Below are 20,591 nucleotides of genomic sequence, written 5' to 3' on the forward strand. Positions count from 1 at the left end.
ACCAGCTAATCAGGGAAGGGTGACAACTTTCACGCTGGTGACTCACTTTCACTTCAAGATCATAAGGACATAATTTTCAAAACAGTTACAAATATACAAAAAGCAGAGTCTGATATCTAACAGACCATACATTTTACAGGACCACTGTGAGGTAATATATTTAATTTTAAAAAATGGAGGAAAGTTCAAAGAATCCAATGTGAGCTGGAAGGACCTTGCTACGTGAGATGCACTTAACCTTTTTATATGTAAAGTAGTGGGAAGAGATTTTTTTTCCTGCAGGTAATTTGGCAGATAAGTGACAGTGTGTTGGTTTGTAAAGAGCCTTTAGTAAGCCTCCCTTACAAAGGTTTTGCATTGATTGGCTCTCAGAAAGATATTTTAGTCTATAGGACATCAAATTTCTGTCTAATCTGGCTTGAGGGTGCATTGGATAAGGTTTTTATTCTTGGGCTCCTCAGTGGTGAAGGAAAGTGAATACTTCTCCAGTCTGGAGAAAGATGCCGCCTGCATGGAAGGAAGGGAATATAGAAAGATGGTGCATTTTAACTGGAGTCAAATACATCAGCTGTGATTGGCACTATAATTATTTGTATTAATTTAAGCACCACATTGTTTATAATAGGAAAGAGGTATATATGTAGGGAAACAATAAGGACATTTAATGGAGACCCTATCACTCTGATAATTGTCACCTGTGTCTTGTCTCATGGATTTGTCTAAATGTGGGAAATTGTTCAATTGAAATTAGTAGTGATGATATGTGGGTCATTTAAAAAAATGATGGTTTTCTATTATCTATGGATGCCCACATTGCAAACATTGCTTCAGTGTAATTATCATATCCCCATTAAAATGATTAGGAGTTGTTGAAGTATTGCTTTATTTTTAAATATTTTCACAGTACTCACTGGTAGAATAATTTTAGAATCAACATGAATAAACACCCAATTCAAAAGTATTTTAGTTCATTCATTAGAAGAATCTGAAGACTATTGTTCATGTAAATACATGGAATTTTAACACAACTTCTTTTTAATAATCCTTTAGTAATCTGACTACAGGTAGGCGTGATGATGGTGTCAGAATTCTGCAATCCACCAGTGCATTGCAACAACATATCCACCAGTTTTACAGATGGACTTTTGGTCTCCCAGTTAGTTTTATAAATCGTAATTTAACTTTCTTATATTAGACGTGATGTACTAGAACAATACCTATAATAGGCTGGTGGCATTATATTTCTTATATGTAAAATGTGGCAAACTTGTATCTTGGTCAAAACATAGTGGGCCAGATTCTGATTTCAGTAATACCAGTATAAATTTGGAGTAACTTATCTGAAGTCACAGTGAAGATTTATACCAGTGTAACGCAGCTCAGAATCGACCAAATGTTGTCCTCAACACACTGTACAAAACTGTCTATCTCACTGCTTCCTATCTCAATATATTATACTACTCAGCCTAAATATCTGTAAATAGTATATTAAACTGTTCTGGGCCCATATCTCAGTGCAATGGCACTGTATTCAGCTGAGATTAGAAGTGGATCCTCCCAATAATGATGTTAGTGGACCTAGTTGAAAATTTTCAAATTTAGAAATTTTTGACCAAAAAAATAATGAAAATTTTCATAAAAAAATTCATCTTATTTTTCAAACAGCTCAAGTTTTTAGGAAGATTTGTGTAAACAGTCCTGTGCCAAAACACAATTTTGTACTTAACCAAGGTACATGTGTTTTGTGGGATATGGGTCTTATATATTAGGCTTATTACAAACATTTTGTGGCCTGTTTTAGCCCATCTAGTTTATCACTGCCAGTTGGCATTGGAAATGGCAATAATGGTTGTTCCTCAGCATGCTGGCATGTCTCTAATGAACCTTTCCTTTATTTTTTGTATATAGGAGCTTAATGTTTTTTTGCACATTCTCATACAATATGGCCTTGTAGTTCTAATGAGTTTATATAATATATTTCCTGTGGTGGAGTCAGTCTTGCTATGATAAGCACTAATACATATTGGCCACCTGTGCTCTCTAGAATGCTTCACTGAAAATTTTAATGGCAGTGATACATCATTTGCACATTGCCAGAAATACATGGCCTACTGTAATATCTTGGCTATAGCTTGAAGAGATTGAAGGAAAAAAATGATTCACATTGTGAGCCCTATATCTTTGCGTGAATGAAATGATCGTCTATATTTCAAAATTTAAGGAAAATATTAGTATTTGTAGCCACTGAATAAACATGTAATGTTCATGCTATACAGGAATCAGCTTTATGTGTCTCAAATTATTTTTAAAAGTAGAAGGGGTGATTAATTCTAAAATACTTGTAATTTGCTTTCTAAACTAAGGAAAGACAAACAGAAATGCAGCTTTTCCCTCATTTTCCTTGGTAGGAAAAACTCCCTTCCTTTTTCCAGTGAAAAAATAGTTAATTTCTTTTTATACACTCCACTAAACCTCTATAAAGTGAATAGACTGTTCAATAGTCCTAGAAAGACAAGGTTGGTGACGTTTTTATGATCTTTTATTGGACCAACTTCTGCTGGTGAGAGACACAAGCTTTCAAGCTTTGATAGTCCTATCAGTAAAATAGGGAAAGGAAAACTTAGCTTAGAAACAGTGTGAGAGGAGAATTTTGAGGAGTACTTTGACTATTGTGGGTGCTTCTTATCCCAGTGACCATTCCTTGCCTCTGCAGGAGCAAGTCCTCTCAGGATAGTTGTCACAGTCGATCCACTTTGCAAGTAGATCACTTCTTCAACAGATACCCAAAGGGTGTCTTTTGACTCCTTTTTGCATAATGAGTGTTCAGCCTGACTCCCCTATTCCTAAACTTTGGTGTGTTCTCATTTGCCTCTTCAGGGGAAGCTAAACTGTTCACTCCTGCCAGTAGGAGCTAATCTTCTTGGAGGAAGAGAGGGAAGGAAGCCACACTGTCCCCGATTTCATGCTGTCGTTGTGCTTTGAAATATATTAATTCAGAGGGACTATTAAATGTTAATATAATGATTTCAGTAAGACCTACTTGTGCGGTTATTGAGTCCTGCACTATCATGATAATTTAGCCCCTCTGGCCAATCCTCACAGATGAAGGATATGCTGATCAATGCTAGATGGAAGTGAAGGCTGACTGGTTACTCCTGAAAATGAGTGAGGCTCCATGCTAAATAATTTGAGGAGTGTGCCTGCTAGCAGCAGAAGTAGGCCCAGCAGTAGTGGGTGGTATGTGGAGGATTTTGCTAGATATCACTCAAGAGGGCAACACAGGTGCATCAGAGGGAACAGGAGTGTTTGGTGGGAGGAAGGTTGAGTGGAATATCAAGGTTGCAGGTCCTGGTGGGAGTACGCAAAGTTTCAGGTAATCAGATTCTTATCAGAATTGAACATCTGAACATTTGGGGGATCATCTGTCAGTAGAATGAAGATGCCTTTCTTTTTATAAGAAGAAAATAGGCATATAGTGGCTACATAGTACATCAGACAGAGAACTTTCAACAATTTCGATGTAAAGAGGATTATAAGTCATTTTTTTATAACAATCCATGACCTCTTTTGAAAGACTTACATATGCAACAGATACTTTTATAATGGTTTATATGAATATTAGTGGAAACAGTTTAGGTCCTTAAATCTTCAAAGATTGAAGTCCCCCGCAGAGGCAGAGGTGAAAGTAAGCCGGTACACCCCAGTATGGCTTACTGGCAAGAGCCGGTGCGCCGTACCAGGACCGGCTTTCCCAGACGGCAATTTAAAGTCTGGGGTAGCAGCAGTGGGGCTCTGGCAGGGATTTAAAGGGCCCTGGAGCTCCAGCCGCCGCTACTGCACCGGCTCTTTAAATCTCTGCCTGAGCCCTGCTGCCCAAGCCCTCGGGTAGCGGCGGCAGGGCTCTGGCAGGGATTTAAAGGGCCAGGGCTCCCAGCTCAGGGGTGATTTAAAGGACCCAGGGTTCCCAGCTACCACTACTGCAGCTGGAGCCCCGGGCCCTTTAAATCAAGATTTAAAGGGCCCAGGGATTTAAGGCCCTGTCTTTTCCAGTTGAGGCCAAACCCCCTGCTCAGGACTCCGGTGTACCGGTAAGTCCTTTAACTTACTTTCACCCCTGCGCAGTGGTACCCTTGTTGTGCATTGGTAGGGAAGGACAAGAGGATTCAGTGATGGGATATGACCTAGTCTCATTCACCAGTCTGCCCTGATTAATCTGTCATCTTATTACAACCACACTTTTTTCTTCTTTCTTTTGCTATTATAGATAGATATTGTGAGCTCCATAGCCTCACTGCTACAGAGCAGCCCCCCAACCACCAAACAAAACACCCTTCCAGGAGTAAGGATGGGATCACTCAGTCCTAACCCACCTGTGCATTTTTAGAAGCTACAGACTATCCAGTGGCCTGGTTATATGATGCACAGTGTCCTCCAAAAGAAAGGTCAGCAAGGTATGAAATTTCAGTCTCTTCATCACTCACTACTTTTAAAAAGTAAAACAAAGTTAAAAGCTGTTAGTTTCTCAATAGAACTGAGATGAAAGTGGTGGTTAGACCACAATGTATTGAAAGGGCAGCTGTGGGGCTTGAGGCCAGAGAAGTGGTGGTTAGACCACAATGTATTGAAAGGGCAGCTGTGGGGCTTGAGGCCAGAGAAGGGGGCCTCTAAGGCCAGGGATCTTGGGGAAGATAAGGTGAAGAGGGTTCTTAAATTATGTACTATAAATATATTCCAAATAATACAGGAAATATTTTATAATCCTTTTCCATATTATTTCTCCATTCTTCTTCTATGATGTAGGATTTAGGATCTGATCCAAAGCACATTGACTTGAGTTCCAGGGCAATCTTTCCATTGCTTCAGTGGGCTTTCAGTCAGGTCCATATTGTATTTTAAACCCTCCAAAAATGTTTTAAAACTGTTGAAATGGAATGTAAATTAAGCATCAATAACCTAATAGCAATAATCCATCCTACGATCACTTGTAGCCCATTCAAGCATTGAAGGTGTACACCAATAGCCTACTAATGAGTGGATTCTTGATATATTTGCTTGATTATACAGTCTCTAAAGAGGCGAAGTCTCATTCAATATAATGGGAGTTGTGCCTGAATTTAAATAACAGGACTGGGCCCTTAATCTAAAATGATTTGTTTTGAAAATCAACAGCAGCAATATTCAGTGTCCTAATGATTTACCCACCATTAGCACAAAGGGAAAAAAACATCCAATGTTATGTGGACCAGGTTGTGAAATCATAATTTTTTTTAAAAAAGAGTCTTTCAGTGAGTTTATAAAACAAGACTATAATGTCTGAAGGGAGGTATATAAGATGCGAATAGTCTCATAACATCAGACATCACATTACGCGTATGATAAAAAAAAAGGAGTAGGATGAGTAACAAGGCCTTTTTTACCCTTCCTGAAATTTCATATATTCTAGTAGCAGAAATTTAAAAATAAAATAAAAACTAGAAAATAAACTTCAAAATATTAAAATCCCTTGAAATTATCAAAATTATGAGAACAGTTAAGTAAAACTAATAAATGTGCGTAGAAAAGGAAAAAACAGAAGACAGTAAGAAATGATAAATTGTACACATCACTTTATGTGTATTCTTTCTCTCTGTGCACAAACATGGCTATTTCTATCTAGGAATCAGAGGTTATAAAATTCAGAAAAAAAGACATCTTCATTTGGCAAGCTTCGTTATTTGAATTGCTAAAATAGATTAATAAGCATATTGCATTAAAGAACACCCTTCAGTAATTCTATATGAGTTTGTGAGTTATTAATGGCAGCATCATTCCTGGAGCAATCATAAATATTTAGATTCCTGTATAGAGTTTAATCAGCTAAAATATGAATTATCCTGGGGTTCTTTGCTTCACAGAAGTATATAGTTATCAATTATACCATATTATTTCTATTTCTTCTTCACTGCTATCAAGCTGCTCAATAGTTATGCTTTTAATCATTTGAATTAAGTCTCTTTCTTATGGAATATAGTCTTAATGACATTGTAATTTAAGTTATTTCAATAGTGTGATGGAACTGATTAGATGAATTACACTGAAAATCTTCTGTATAAATAAATAACACAACCTCTACCACCACAAAGTATATCCCATCCTTCTAATTACATTTTGCTAAAATTCTCTATAAAAGATTAAATGTATTTTTGTTGTTTTATGTTAAAATACTAAGTCACTCAATATTCACTTGAATTAATTGTATTTCATAGGAAAATATTTACTGTATAATATGCTGGTAATAGGCATTCAATTGTGACATAAAGTTAATGTAGGGCCTATTGACTTCAGTGGTTTTCAAATCAGCTCTGTATAGATTATTTTCTGGAAATTCTATATCAAAAGTAGGGGACTGCTCCTATCAGAATAAATGACAACATTTCCATAGACTACATTGAGAACAGATTTGGGTCATTTTTCTGAATTAATGTATTTTGAAAAATCTCATGAATTAGAATTATGATGTACACATTTGAATATCCTAAGATCAGTGTTGGGCTCTGAAAAATGTTAGAATTTTATGATTAGGGCCCTGATTAAGCCAGCTACTAGGGCAATGTGCAGGAATTTAAGTTTGAACACTTTTGGAGGGCGCACATTCTGTGCCCCTCCCATGGGCAGAAGAGCTCTCTCTCCCTGCCATGGCCCCAGGCCCACAGGAGCTCTCTACCCCCACTATGGGTCCGGGCCAGAGGAGCTCTGCGCCGCTGTTTGCCTCTCCTGGCGTATGCCCCTGCCAGCTACTGCAACGTGTGTAACTTTGAACACATGAAAGTATTCCTATTTACTTCAGTTGAATTACGTATGTTCTTAAAGTTACACATGTGATTAATTACCATGTTGGATCCATTACTTATGCTTTTTAAAACAAAGTCACAGCTCACGTTGCCAATGTTCATGTCTTCCAGATGACCAAATTCATTCAAAGAAACAAAAACCTAGGGATTAAACCAGATCTCTCTATGCTAGCTATGGCAGTGTATGATATTCGTGATTCATAATTCGTGGGACATTTTCAATTGTTTCATGTGTAGTTTTTGTTCTTTAGAATAACTATGTCTAAATTAAAGCTCCTTTTCTTTCATCCCCAGATTCTTCTTCTTTTATAGGAAAAAGATTGGTATCTTAATTTTGGAGAAACATAATCTCAAATCCTTAAAATATTTCAATGTTTTGTATCAGCAAAATAGAAATGTCAATTATTGCATAAAAAGAATGATAAAAGAGTCCATAAAAGAGGGTTCTGATATGGAGAGAAAAGCAGAGTGAACTATCTAGAAGATTTTGCAGCAGAACTAAAGAATTTGTCCCAACTTATATCCCCAGGATATATTTTTGCCAAATTAATATTTTCTAATCAACTGTCATTTTGAAAATTGTGTGAAACGTTAGTAGGAAATTAGAAAGAAACATGTAACACAGCCTGTTTTGGAGGGGATGGAGATACTGAGGGTTAGGCTAAGGTGCTCAAGTAATGAGAGACAGTAGAGCCAACTGTATGCCAATAAGCTCTATATTTAAATGCACACAAATCTTCATTCTTTAAAAAAGCCAGTTAAGAGGGAAAATCAGTCATTTCAGCTGGCACTCAATATTTCTTCTTTGACACTGATGCACAACACCTGGAATAAGTGTGTACAAGATTTTTGGGTAAATTTTTCAAAATTCATTGACATTTTCAAAACTTTTGACTAACTCTATACTAGTGCGGGACAATGTAGGTATCTGGGAGGTCAGAGAAGAGGAGTTTTAAGATGAGGGAGGCCTGGACAGTTTTAGTTTCCTGGACAGAAAGAAAGGACAGTTTTAGAAATTTTATGGAGAAAGAAGTGGAAAATTAGGTGCAATCTTGCATGTGCCCAGTGAGAGACATGGAAGGCTTGCAGCTGAACCTAATTCACAGCTATGATAGTGGTATTGTCAACAGTGACAGAATACTGGGCAGCAGAGAGAGTTTTGCAAGAAAGATGCAAGTCTCAATTTTCCAGTGTGTTCCTAGGAAATCTAGTCATGAGATGAATATTCATATTGCATAGAGTTGCCATAGCAACTCCCACACCATTCCCCCTCTGGACCACTAGAGCAGGAAGCATGTCTAAAGTGCCCCTGTATGCCTGGCTGGGACTGCCCATTTTAGCAGACACCATAGGTGAGCTCAATTTTAAGGCTTCTCTGATTTAAACCAAAACCTGGACCAATGCCTGGAAATCCTCAAGTTCAGTGAGACACAAAGGCCCCATAGCTCTCTCTGGATTCATGTCAAGTGATCATCAGCTAGTCCAGAGAATATAACCCACAACTTAAGTTTGAACATAAGTTTAAGTTGCTAGTGAGACATACAGAGGATGCCAGAACCAGTCTGAGATGAGAGAGTTGAGAGGCAGACGTGTGAGTCATCTATATACAGTTGGTAGCTGAAACTGTGTGAGAAGAGCCCACCTATAGTGGGAGAGGACGTACAGAGAAAAGTGGATGGTGCTAAAGATGGAGGTTTAGCCAACATGCACTGTATTTGTGTCACTCTCAGAGCTAAAATACTCCATAACTGTTTATCTATCAATCCTCTGAACCATCCAGTCTTCTAAGAGCTTCTTTTCTGTGAGAGGTCTTGTGGGCTGTAGCAGGAACATTTGCTGTTCCAGAACATCTTTGAAGTAAGCATATTATGACCTTGAACTAGAAAATATTTATTTATTAGTATCAACTGCATGTTCCTTGATCTATTTCTGCGTAGTGATTGTGTGAAATCTGAAAGAACCCTTGGGACACTGAGTGGACAAGAATGCATCCTTCTTGCAGTTTACTTTTGTCATCATGAAGTTAATCAGTGAGCTGTAACAGAGAAAGAGAGAAGACAGGAGTTTGAGAGAAAATCCACTTACACAAATTTGGCTCAATGCCAATTGATTTAACACAACAATAAGAGCTTTTAAAAGAGGTTCTGCAGCAAAACAATATATTTTTCATTTTATTACAATATGAAGAGAAGAACTTACAGAAATAGTCACATAAATTAAATTAGACAGCCAGTGAGAAAATCATATCTAACAAGGACCAAAAATATTGCTTTGTTTGTTTTCCGGAGAACTGAGAGTATATTTATGGAAATTACTTCTCTTTTCCAGCCTCAGAGTCTTTCACAGAAAATTACATTAAACAAAAAGACAAACTAAATAAATATTTTGTATAGATTTGTGACATTGCCAAAGATGAAGATGTCACAATTCAGGGCAACTGAACCCATATTACCCCTCCAGGGTCCAAAAGGGCATCCACGTTTAGGTTTCTGATTCCCAGTTGCTATCTCTCTTAGGTGGAGACCTGCGTCTCTCTCCCTCCTGACTGTGTTTTTTCCAGGCTTCGCGGTGCTCTGCCTACACTGTGTTATTGCCAGCCACCCAGACTGCCTAAACACCTTTTGCTTACTCTTCAAAGGCTATGAACAGCATACTTGTTAGCAGTTAAGAGTTACCAAACAATTCTTTATAAGAAGCTTATCCATATCTTGGAAGCCACCTCTCACAGACAGCTGACATTGATGAAGAAGTTCAGTACCAGCTCAAATGGGCTAGCTGAGCTTTTGGTCAACTAAAAAGTGGATGTTTGAAGATTGTGGCACAAGAATTAAAGCTAAACTTATGGTTTACAAAGCTGTTGTGAGCCCCATCCTATTGTATGGGGTGAAACATGAACAACATATAGGAGACATCTTAAGGCACTGGAGATGTATCATCAACACTGTATGCATAAGATTCTCCAAAGTAAATGGACTAATAGACACACTAACATCAGCATCCTCTCACAAGCTGATAACACAAGCATTGAAGGCAATGATTAGCTTCAACTTCGCTGGGCAGATCATGTTGTTCAGATGCCTGATTCCAGACTGCCAAAACAAGTTTTCTATTCTCAACTCAGCCAAGGCAAACGTGTTAGAGGAGGGCAGAAAAAATGCTACAGAGATGTCCTTAAGGCTAATGTGAGGAAATGCAACATTGATAATAGCTCGTGGGAATGTATAGCTCAGGAGCAACAACAAAGGAGGAACTGCTTGAGGCAGGGAACTCAGCACTTTGGAATAGATACAACTACATGTAACAGAAAAATGGGAGCAACACCGTGTACCATGGCTCAAACCATCATCTCAGGTTCACCCACCCTGCTCGGAAATACATGTCTGCAATGTGATGGAGTCTGTAGCTCTAGAATAGGCCTCATTAGTGGGCCCACATCCTTGACTTTGAGGAACCACCAATGTTGATGAATTGCTAGCAGTTAAGAGTTACCACACAGATCTTTGGGAGCAAGCACATTTATTATTAAGGTGAAAGCATTACAGAAAAAAAGATATTTAAAACAATAAGAGAATTTAAACACTTGCTAATAAGCTTATCAGAGATCACACACCCCAACTCCAGCACAGACTGTGATAGAAGTTAGTCCTTCAAACCCCAGCAAAGGCTTTTTCTGTGGTTACCATTTCATAACAGCTTTAGCTCAGAACAAGCACACCCATTCAGAGACAAGTCTTTCCTTTATGTAGCTTGTGCCTTTGATCTTCAGATCTGAGGAACAGGTAATCAGCAGACAATGGTCCCCTCTTCATGGTATAGCTCCTAAAATCTGGGGTTTTGCATAACTGGAGGTGGAAATTTGCATTTACCTCCCCCTAGAAATTTCCTTGGACACTGTCTAAAATTCCATTCTTACCCATTGTTGGATATAGTCCTCTTACGTTCATAACACTTCCTAGGACGGAAAACACACAACCTTTGCATTTAATACAGTAGACTACAAAGATGCTTAAACTTAATTCAGTAATGTTTTTCAAGGATATTGCAAGAAGTTCCCATATTTGTCACAGACTATGTAAGAAAACACTGGAAGAACCCAAAGAAGTTAAATATTTCTTTTCTCTATTGTTTTTCTTAGAGAATATGGGAATTATTTAATTTGAATTTCTGCAACTGTCATGAATGAAATGTAAGTCTTCCTTAACCATACACACTTTTTGGTGGAGTGTGGCGTGAGGAATACGCAACATAGTGGCTTTCAGTTAAAATACTTGGGCCCCAATCCCCTTTGCTTCAGTAGGTGTGGATGGTCAGGGGGATATGATACTGGACTAGAACTAAGAAGGGGTTCAATTCTTGGCTCAGCCTTAAACTTTTTGTTTGACCATGGGGAAGTCTCTTAATCCACTCTAAGCCTTAGTTCCCCATCTGTAAAATGGGAATAATATTATCGTGCTTTGCAGTCTTGTGTTCTTTCTATCTATGGATTTTTAAAATTCTTTTATTAGTACTAGATAGATACTAGGACTGTGTGAACAATGTATCCAGAACCTTACCAAATTCAAGTTGGGTACTAGTTGAACAATTTATCTACCTGGGCTCTTATATTGGCTCCCATCACTACCGTATCAGCCAAGACATACCTTACCAGTATGGGAAGGACTAGTGGATGAAAGTACTGTGAGGAAGAAAGCAAAAGACTTACTGGTATCAAGAGCAAAAAGACCCTGCAGAATATAGTGTGTACAGCTCACATGAACTGAACCTTGCAGGGTCTATTCAGCTGTAATACAGACCTGTACAGGCTTAGACAGTAGGTATGGCTAGATATTGAACACAGTTGACATAGGCACAAATATGGAAACTGCCCAAAGCTACAGCTACAGTCTGCAAAACATGACTGGAGCAGGACATGCTATAAATTGTGTTGCCTTTACTAGGGCTGAACCAAAGCTCACTGATGGCACTGGAAAGACTTCCATTGACTTCAAGTGGGCTTTGAATGGGCTTGCTGCACAGAGATATATTGACATTAAAGATTTCCAATTAAAATAATTATAATAGAGTTCTATGAAAATACATGTTTTCCAGAGCATCTGGACAGTTTTTAATAGCCTTTCAACACATTACTCAGCTTTTTATCATAGATATTTTCTTCTGTATGTAAATTTGCAATTTTCTTGTTTATGCATGCTACACATAAGCAAGTGTTGAAAATTCATGTTAAAACTTGACTTGACTCAATTAGTTGACACTTTCAGATTTTTGCATTATAGTTCCAGAAGTGATACTCCCAATTCATAAGATCCCTGGGAATACATTAGATAGGCTATTTTGATTATCTGGATGCTATTAACTGACATTTTTAGAAATGATATAACTTGCTTTATTTAGAACATTCCATCCTTTAAATAACCTTTGTAATGTTTAAGGACACAGTTTTATGAGAGATTGGCTATGAAACCTATGTTTGCTTATGTTAAGAAAATGAAATGACTTAGATTTTAACATCATCTGATTTTACTGAAGACAGGGGCAGAACTAATTACAATAGTTTACATTTAATAATATAACATAAGAGCAAAGGAAAGCGTTACATCACCTTTATGAAAACAACATTAAGTCATCCTGATAAAATTTACCCTTGGAATTACCATGCCAGTATTATTTAACCCCTCAAAAAAATCTCTCATCCTTGTTTTAGTTTATGGCATTCAAAAATAAAATTGAAATAGACTCAATTTTTGTTATATCTATACTCTCTTGTCACTTTAATTATTTTATTGCTCCTTTTCCCCAGATTAGTTTTAAATATGTATACTTGAGAATTTAGAGTAAAATAGAAACAACAGAAATAAGCCAATACATATATAATTTTGACCTATAGCCTCTTCCATGCAATTTAAATCTCTTATACTTTCAAATTAATGGTAATTTATCTGAAAAAGAAACATATTAAATGTGCCAACTATGCCTTTATTGCTAATCAAAGGAAAGTGGCAGTTTTATAAAATTGATGTTCCTGATTGTGCACCTATATTTCAATGAGCATGAAGATCTGTGTGAATATCCTGATGTTTATATAGTCTTTTGCCTGTACAGTGTATATCTAATAGGTACACATTTAAATCAGTAAGGTGACTGGTATGAATTGCATGCCCATGTTGTGGCGGTTCAATGACAAGACGGAACATGGCTTTTTGCAAGCAAGCGAGCTGGTCTGCTGACGGGCTCCTCCCTGTCAGCTTTCCACCTTCCCTTTTATTATATCTCTCCCCCCTGCGCATTACATACTTCCACCGCAAAAAGACACAACAAAGGAATATATGACTTTGATTAATATTCTTATTTACCAGCCTCTATCTACTACAATCCTAGTTCTCAGGCCTTGAGCCCAGGCCAAGGAAGCTTCCCACGGTTACTGTCCTTTAATTGACTTCCCATGGTTCATGTCTGGTCCTTGTCCTTGGATAGAGCAATGTGTGCATTGCTCCTACACAACAGTCAGGGTGTGCCCTGACTGTTTCCAGGTGGATGAACTAAACATGAACCCTTCACCATCATGTTCTTTTAATTAATTCATGTATTTTTGTATCCATTTTTCTTTTAAATGAGCAAATCACATGTTGCTCCCTGAGGACAATTTGTACTGAAACTGGAGCCTAGATGAAACTTGTCTACTGTGGAGTTATGAAACAAAAACTAACCTCTTAGAGACCAAACCTCTTTAAAGCAGTTTGCAAATCTGAAAGACTTCTTAAGAACATCAGAAGATCTGAATGATGACAGCCATGGATCTCCCTCTTCCCCACACAACCTAGGTTTCCCTATATAATACATGGTGAGAATTAGGAGCCTAAAAAGGTGTTCATAGAAGCCAGCATGCTGAGTGGGGATTTGCCTAGGATAGTCATTAGGAGATGCTGAGGAGAGGACTATGGCCTAAGCTATGACCCTAAAAGGGAGCTGGGTGCTAACTAGGGGCTGGAGGGAGACACCTCCCTCCACTCAGGATTCACAGCCAGGAGCCCTGGAGTTAGGCGTGTAAGCCAGGTCAACCCTTTTTCAAGAAAAAAACAAATAGATGGTGGCTACACCTGCTTCCTCTTATTAGACCACTCACCCACAATATAGGAGACCTGAGTTCAGATCCCAACTCTGCTTGAGAGAAGCAGGGATTGAACTCAGGCCTGCTACCTCCTAGGTGAATGGCCTAAGTACTGGACTATGGGGCATATCTCACTTTTCTTTTGGACCAGAGACAGATTCTATAACCTGGGATCAAGTTCCTACTTCTCTCAGGCAAACTGGGGCTTTGAAACCAGGATGCCTTCTTCCCAGTGCTCTCACCACTGTGCTGTTGGGTTTTGGGGAAACAACTAACATCATCTCCTCCTCCTTGTTTTGCATGGGGCATGATCCAGTAGGCATGCTCTAAGCAGGATCTGTGCATGTATACTGGATTGGGATCTGCAGGAGAGAAAGTGGGGGAACACTTAGTTTGTGAATCCCATTGGGGTTTACATGTGAGTTAGGCACCATGCTGATCAGTGATGTTGGGGCTAATGCAGCTGTTTGTGTTTCCAGTGGCAGGAATTTTGGCATCATAGAAAATTTACCCATGGACATGTAGACACCTACAGGATTACGTGGCATCTCAGTAGGGATGTTGAGAATCTACATTTCGACTCAGTTGCCTAAAATTGGCAATTAGGTAAATAAGTCCCCTTGTGACTCCCATATTGGAGTTTTAGGTTCTCTTGAACCTGAAACTCTAAGGGCACCTCAACTGGAATCAGAGCACTATCACTACATCAAGCCTATAACTGCAAAAAAATAAGTCACAATATTTTAGTCTTCCTTAACAAGCACACACTTAAATCAAGTTACCTGATTAATATTTCTGATGATCTTTCCATTTGTATAAACATAATATTTTTTCAACTAAACCCCAATATTCATTTTTGTAAAATTATTTTATTAAATAGCAATACCACTGGAATATCTACCTAACAGTAACAGACATAGAGGTAATTTAATTTGCTCTGCAACACTTTGCCACTCTGATCAAAATACTGCAACTTTACTCACTAAAATAAATACAGTAGTAGGACTTGAAAATTATTAATTCTTAGTGGCAGATGAAGTAAGTGCTGCTATAGGTATGTGAAAAAATTCATTTCGCATTGATAATCTGTCTGCCCCATTCTATTATGGTGACATTAAACATATTAACCTCTCTATAATAAAGTCCTTCTTTGGGACTGAACATTTGGATCTCAAATCTAGTTTTGGCTGAAACATGCAATTCTATATAAACATATTTTTTACTTTTCTTTACAAATGTTGATACTTTTCTAACCAATACTGGTTAAACTTTGCATGTCATTGGTCTGCAGTGATAGCGAATGCTATTTTTATTTATCACAAACTATGAAAAATGTAAACTAGACATATTACTTTGTGTGATGTAGAGAAATGACCCTGTGATTTTTAGTGTGGAGAATTATATTTCATGTTCAGATCAACAGAAAAAAAGTGTAAAACAGATAAAACAAAGAAAGTTGGACAAAAGTGATCATGACTGAAACAGTGTCTTACCAGTCACAGACAGGATTGGCTACTTGCACAGAAAAAAATGTAGGAATCAGTAGGTAGCAAAGAGACCGGATCACCTAGAAAATTGTGTGTGTTGAGGAGAAGATACTGGGGAAATGGCAAAGGATAAATAAGTAATAAAGAGAGTAGACGAGAAAGCTGGGCCAGCCTTGAGGTAGTACACCGCACAGCTGTGTGAATAATCTAACTTTCTTTTTTTAACTCAGTATCTAACTTTTCAGGCTAGCAGAGGTTAGATGTGTTGAGGAAGAAATCCAAGCAACATCTGAAAGAAGAAACATGTGCTTCATATTGCACAGCAGAGACTTCTCTTTCCAGTTTCAGAATAGCAGGGGCAAGCTTTGAAGAGTGGGATGATAGATGCTGGGTTGAAGAAGCTGGAAAGTAGAAAGATAAAGATGAGCAAATGGAGATTGAAAACAATGATGCTTCAGCATGAGTTTGGTTAGAGAAAACAGCCTTTCTTGGATGCTGAGAATGTGGATGTTGTGAGTGGAGGTTGAGGACATGGTAAATGAGACTTGTTTGTAAAGTATCACTGTACATGAGTACAGAAATCCATTACATTTTGTTTGCTTTCAATACTGGCATGTCATTATACTAAGGAAAATAGTTTCTTGTTATGAAAGGAATGCCCAGGAGATATGCCCTCTAATAGTTCCAATAACTTTGTTTCAGCCCTGTTGGCAGAAAGCTTGTTCCTTAGATCTTGCCAAAGTCCCTCAGAGCATTCAAAACATCACTGACTAAAGTTAATATGGCTGACAAATCTCTAGATCACTGTCCATAACTTTTGTACCTGAGCTGAGCCCTAATTCTAAGGCTTCAGAGTTTGTCTTTCCCATTAGAGAGAACTAGGTATTCCTACTCCACGTCAAGTGTTCTTACTTGAGATTTTTCATGCTGCTGAAAGGTTGCTATTAGCTGGGAAAATCTGTCTATCTGATATACAAATTGATCAGAAAAAAACCATCAACTTTTGAATTTAAAGGAAGACTGTTCCTAGTTCAGGAGCAAAAATAACTACATATAAAAATCATTGGAATCAAAAGGGAAAACAAAGCTCCTTTCCTAGTGATGGACAAAGTACAGAATATCTATAGTCATTCCTTCAGCCTTTGATGATGTTGACCATGAGGTTTTATTCACCTGACTGAGGACTCTGGCAAAGAAGGACAGGATACCATTTGAGTGATTCCATTCCAGCATGTTTTCCACATTGGACTTTCACCTCTGGTATTTCAATTTTGTTTGTTCAGTTTTGTTTATCCCGAGATCATGGTACATAGCCCATCTGTGATTTTGCCTGAAAAGGCAAACTATAGGGTATATTTGTGCTGACATATGAAACACAAAGTTGAATCTCTTCATATTTATGTGATGTTTATCAATTAAACGTTGTATATTTATTTTCAGTAAATTACATCCATGTGCCCAGAGACACGTGATTGATGCACATTGACATTGTAAGTAGAAATTGAAAAATAAGTGACTGGAAATCATCCATGCTTTTCCTAGTATGCATCAAGCATTTGGTTGGCATTATTTTTCATAGATATTCAATGTGATTTATTGATGTGATTTTTCTGTTCAGTTTTGTGAATGTGAGATTCTGTTCTCCAAATTACAGAATTTCACTTTTCTTTTTATAGCAATAATTTCTCTGAACCTTCTTAAAATAATCAGGTCAATATTGAAGATTTTTTTTTCTTTAGAGCAGGGAAATACTGCAAAAACTTCCCATAATTAGTCATCTCCTTATGTTAACTAATTCACTTTGACTGTGGGAGCACCTTTTGTACACAAAATGACTGTAGAAAACATAGTGAAATCCACACACACACACACATTAAAAAAAAAAAAGTTAAAAAGCCAAATGATGAACTTCAATGCTAAAACTATTAGAAATGTTAATTATACATAGAATCGATCTTAAATATTTTTGAGGCAATGTGATGATGAGCTAGCAGTGAAAGATTGGAATTGAAAAGTTCCTGGCTTATCATGACAAGTTTCAGAATAACAGCCGTGTTAGTCTGTATTCGCAAAAAGAAAAGGAGTACTTGTGGCACCTTAGAAACTAACCAATTTATTTGAGCATAAGCTTTCGTGAGCTACAGCTCACTTCATCGGATGCATACTGTGGAAAATACAGAAGATGTTTTTTTTTTTATACACACAAATCATGAAAAAATGGGTGTTTATCACTACAAAAGGTTTTCTCTCCCCCCACCCCACTCTCCTGCTGGTAATAGCTTATGTAAAGTGATCACTCTCCTTACAATGTGTATGATGGTCGGGGTGGGCCATTTCCAGCACAAATCCAGGTTTCTCTCCCCCCCAGCAAAAAAACCCACTCTCCTGTTGGTAATAGCTTATCTAAAGTGATCACCACACACACACACACAAACCCACTCTCCTGTCCGCAACAGCCCATCCAAAGTGATCACTCAGAGTGATCACTTCAGATGAGCCACCACCAACAGGAGAGTGGGTTTGTTTTGGAGGGGGGGAGAAAACCTGGATTTGTGCTGGAAATGGCCCACCCCGACCATCATACACATTGTAAGGAGAGGTTTCAGAGTAACAGCCGGGTTAGTCTGTATTCGCAAAAAGAAAAGGAGTACTTGTGGCACCTTAGAGACTAACCAATTTATTTGAGCATAAGCTTTCGTGAGCTACAGCTCACTTCATCGGATGCATACTGTGGAAAGTGTAGAAGATCTTTTTATACACACAAAGCATGAAAAAATACCTCCCCCCACCCCACTCTCCTGCTGGTAATAGCTTATGTAAAGTGATCACTCTCCTTACAATGTGCACGACAATCAAGGTGGGCCATTTCCAGCACAAATCCAGGGTTTAACAAGAATGTCTGGGCGGGCGGGGGGGGGGGGGGGGGGGGTTGGAAAAAACAAGGGGAAATAGGTTACCTTGCATAATGACTTAGCCACTCCACCTTGATTATCATACACATTGTAAGGAGAGTGATCACTTTACATAAGCTATTACCAGCAGGAGAGTGGGGTGGGGGGAGAGAAAACCTTTTGTAGTGATAAACACCCATTTTTTCATGATTTGTGTGTATAAAAACAAACATCTTCTGTATTTTTCACAGTATGCATCCAATGAAGTGAGCTGTAGCTCACGAAAGCTTATGCTCAAATAAATTGGTTAGTCTCTAAGGTGCCACAAGTACTCCTTTTCTTTTGGCTTATCATGGTGAGTGATGCACTGAATTGTTGTGTGATCTCAAGCCATATCTGTCCATGAATCTCCACAAAGAGCTACTTTTCATTCAGGAAGATAGGGTGGAAAGAAAAAAGAGGAGAACCTCACAGGGCAGACAGGCTGAGAGTTCTAGGAAAAAAGATATTTCTCTTTCTGGTGAAAAAGAAAGTGGTTGCATTGTTCCTCTTAGTCTCTTGACATGGTGGAGATAGGGAGCCAAGTTCAGCCCTGATTTACACTAGAGATGAGTTTGGCCCATGGAGAATAAATCTTCAGTATGGGTGGGAGACACTTTCCTTAAATCTTTCTTTGTGACTGTGCAAGGGATAGCCACAAACTGTGCTTTTAAAAAGTTTGCTTCCTTTCTGGAACTTTTTGACATAAGTTTCCCCAAGCACTCTGTTCACTAATAATAGAGGGAAATAAAAAATCTGTAAGTTTTGAGCTGAAATGGAATTTAAGCAGTATTCACTAACATTCAATATTCAGCAGAAGTTAACTAGAGGCATTCTCAGCATCACAGTTTCTTAGATTTCGTTGTTCACTTCAATGAAATAAAGAATATATTTAAAAAAAAATGGGCCCAATTTTTGAAAACTGGGTGCCTAAAGTGACGTTTCTAAATCCCCATTATGTAAATCCATATTAGGCTCTTAAATAGATGTGGCTTTATATTTAGAGATGCTTAGTAGCTGTAGGTCCCATCCAAAGTTAGTTAAGTACAGGTAAAGTTCCGTGATAGGATTGTGCGAACCTATGGTTTTAGTATAATAGTACATTGAACATGCTCTCAAAGCAAATTAATGAATTGGGCCTCATATCACATATGCAAGATAAGTATTACTTCCCTTTTACAGATGGTTGAACTGAGGCACAATGAAGTTAAGGGATTTGTCCAAGGCTTAGAGGAAATTGATGGTATAACTGGTGATAAATCACAGATTTACTGATTCCCACTCCTATACTTCAACCAGAGGAATTTCAGCTGTAGTATCTCATTTAAATTTTTGTATAAAAATCACCAGCTACTTAACATACATTTATAAATTGAAAAAAAGTTAAGAAATTAAATTCTGCAAATTCGTTAGTGTTTTGCAGTTGCTTTGTATGTTTACATTAGATACAGAGTGATTCTTTGCATTTATTTTTCTGTAACAGCACAAACTACAATAACACGATGATAAGACTTTAAATGTCTGTAGTACCTTCTGGGGATCACAAAGCACTTTAAATATATGAATGAATTATTACTCAGATTTCTGTGTGGGAGATATCTCCATTATACAGATGGGCAAATAAGGCACAGAGAGGACTGGTGATTTGCTCAAGATGACAGATGAAGTATATAACAGAGGCAGGAACAGGATTGAGATCTCCTGACTCCCAGTGCTGTATCCATCCTTCCTCTCTGATAGATTGCAGAAGATGAGGAGAGAAAAAACAAACATACAGTGCTTTGAGCCTCTGTAGATAATTTGAGGGTAATGAATGTGGAAATCCCTAGTTGGTAACATAAACTCAGTCAGTCTGCAGATATTACACAGGCACAGCTGATGAGCCTGTTGTTCTGTACTGTCTGGAAGAAGTTATATTATAAAATGGCAGTTATTTGTATCCCCTGTGAGAACACAGCCCCTTCTGCTGCTTTCAGCTGATAGATCATTTTTTAATTAATTTTTCTTACTGCCCTATTTTTTTCCTTTTCACTTTAAAATTCTCCATTAACTTTAATTAACTTCACTAGCCTTGCAAGCATATGTGTAAATCAGCAAAAGGCATGCCGGTTTGGAGAGCAGGGTTTATCCAGCTTGACTACGAGTAGATTAGTAGTGAGTGCTCTCCATTTCAAATTTGAATTTTAAATTAAAATTTTGGGGGGTGAGGGAGAAGGGGAGAGAGAGACTATATCAGTGG

This window comes from Chelonia mydas, chromosome 4 (genome assembly GCF_015237465.2).
Source record: "Chelonia mydas isolate rCheMyd1 chromosome 4, rCheMyd1.pri.v2, whole genome shotgun sequence".
NCBI lineage: Eukaryota > Metazoa > Chordata > Testudines > Cheloniidae > Chelonia > Chelonia mydas.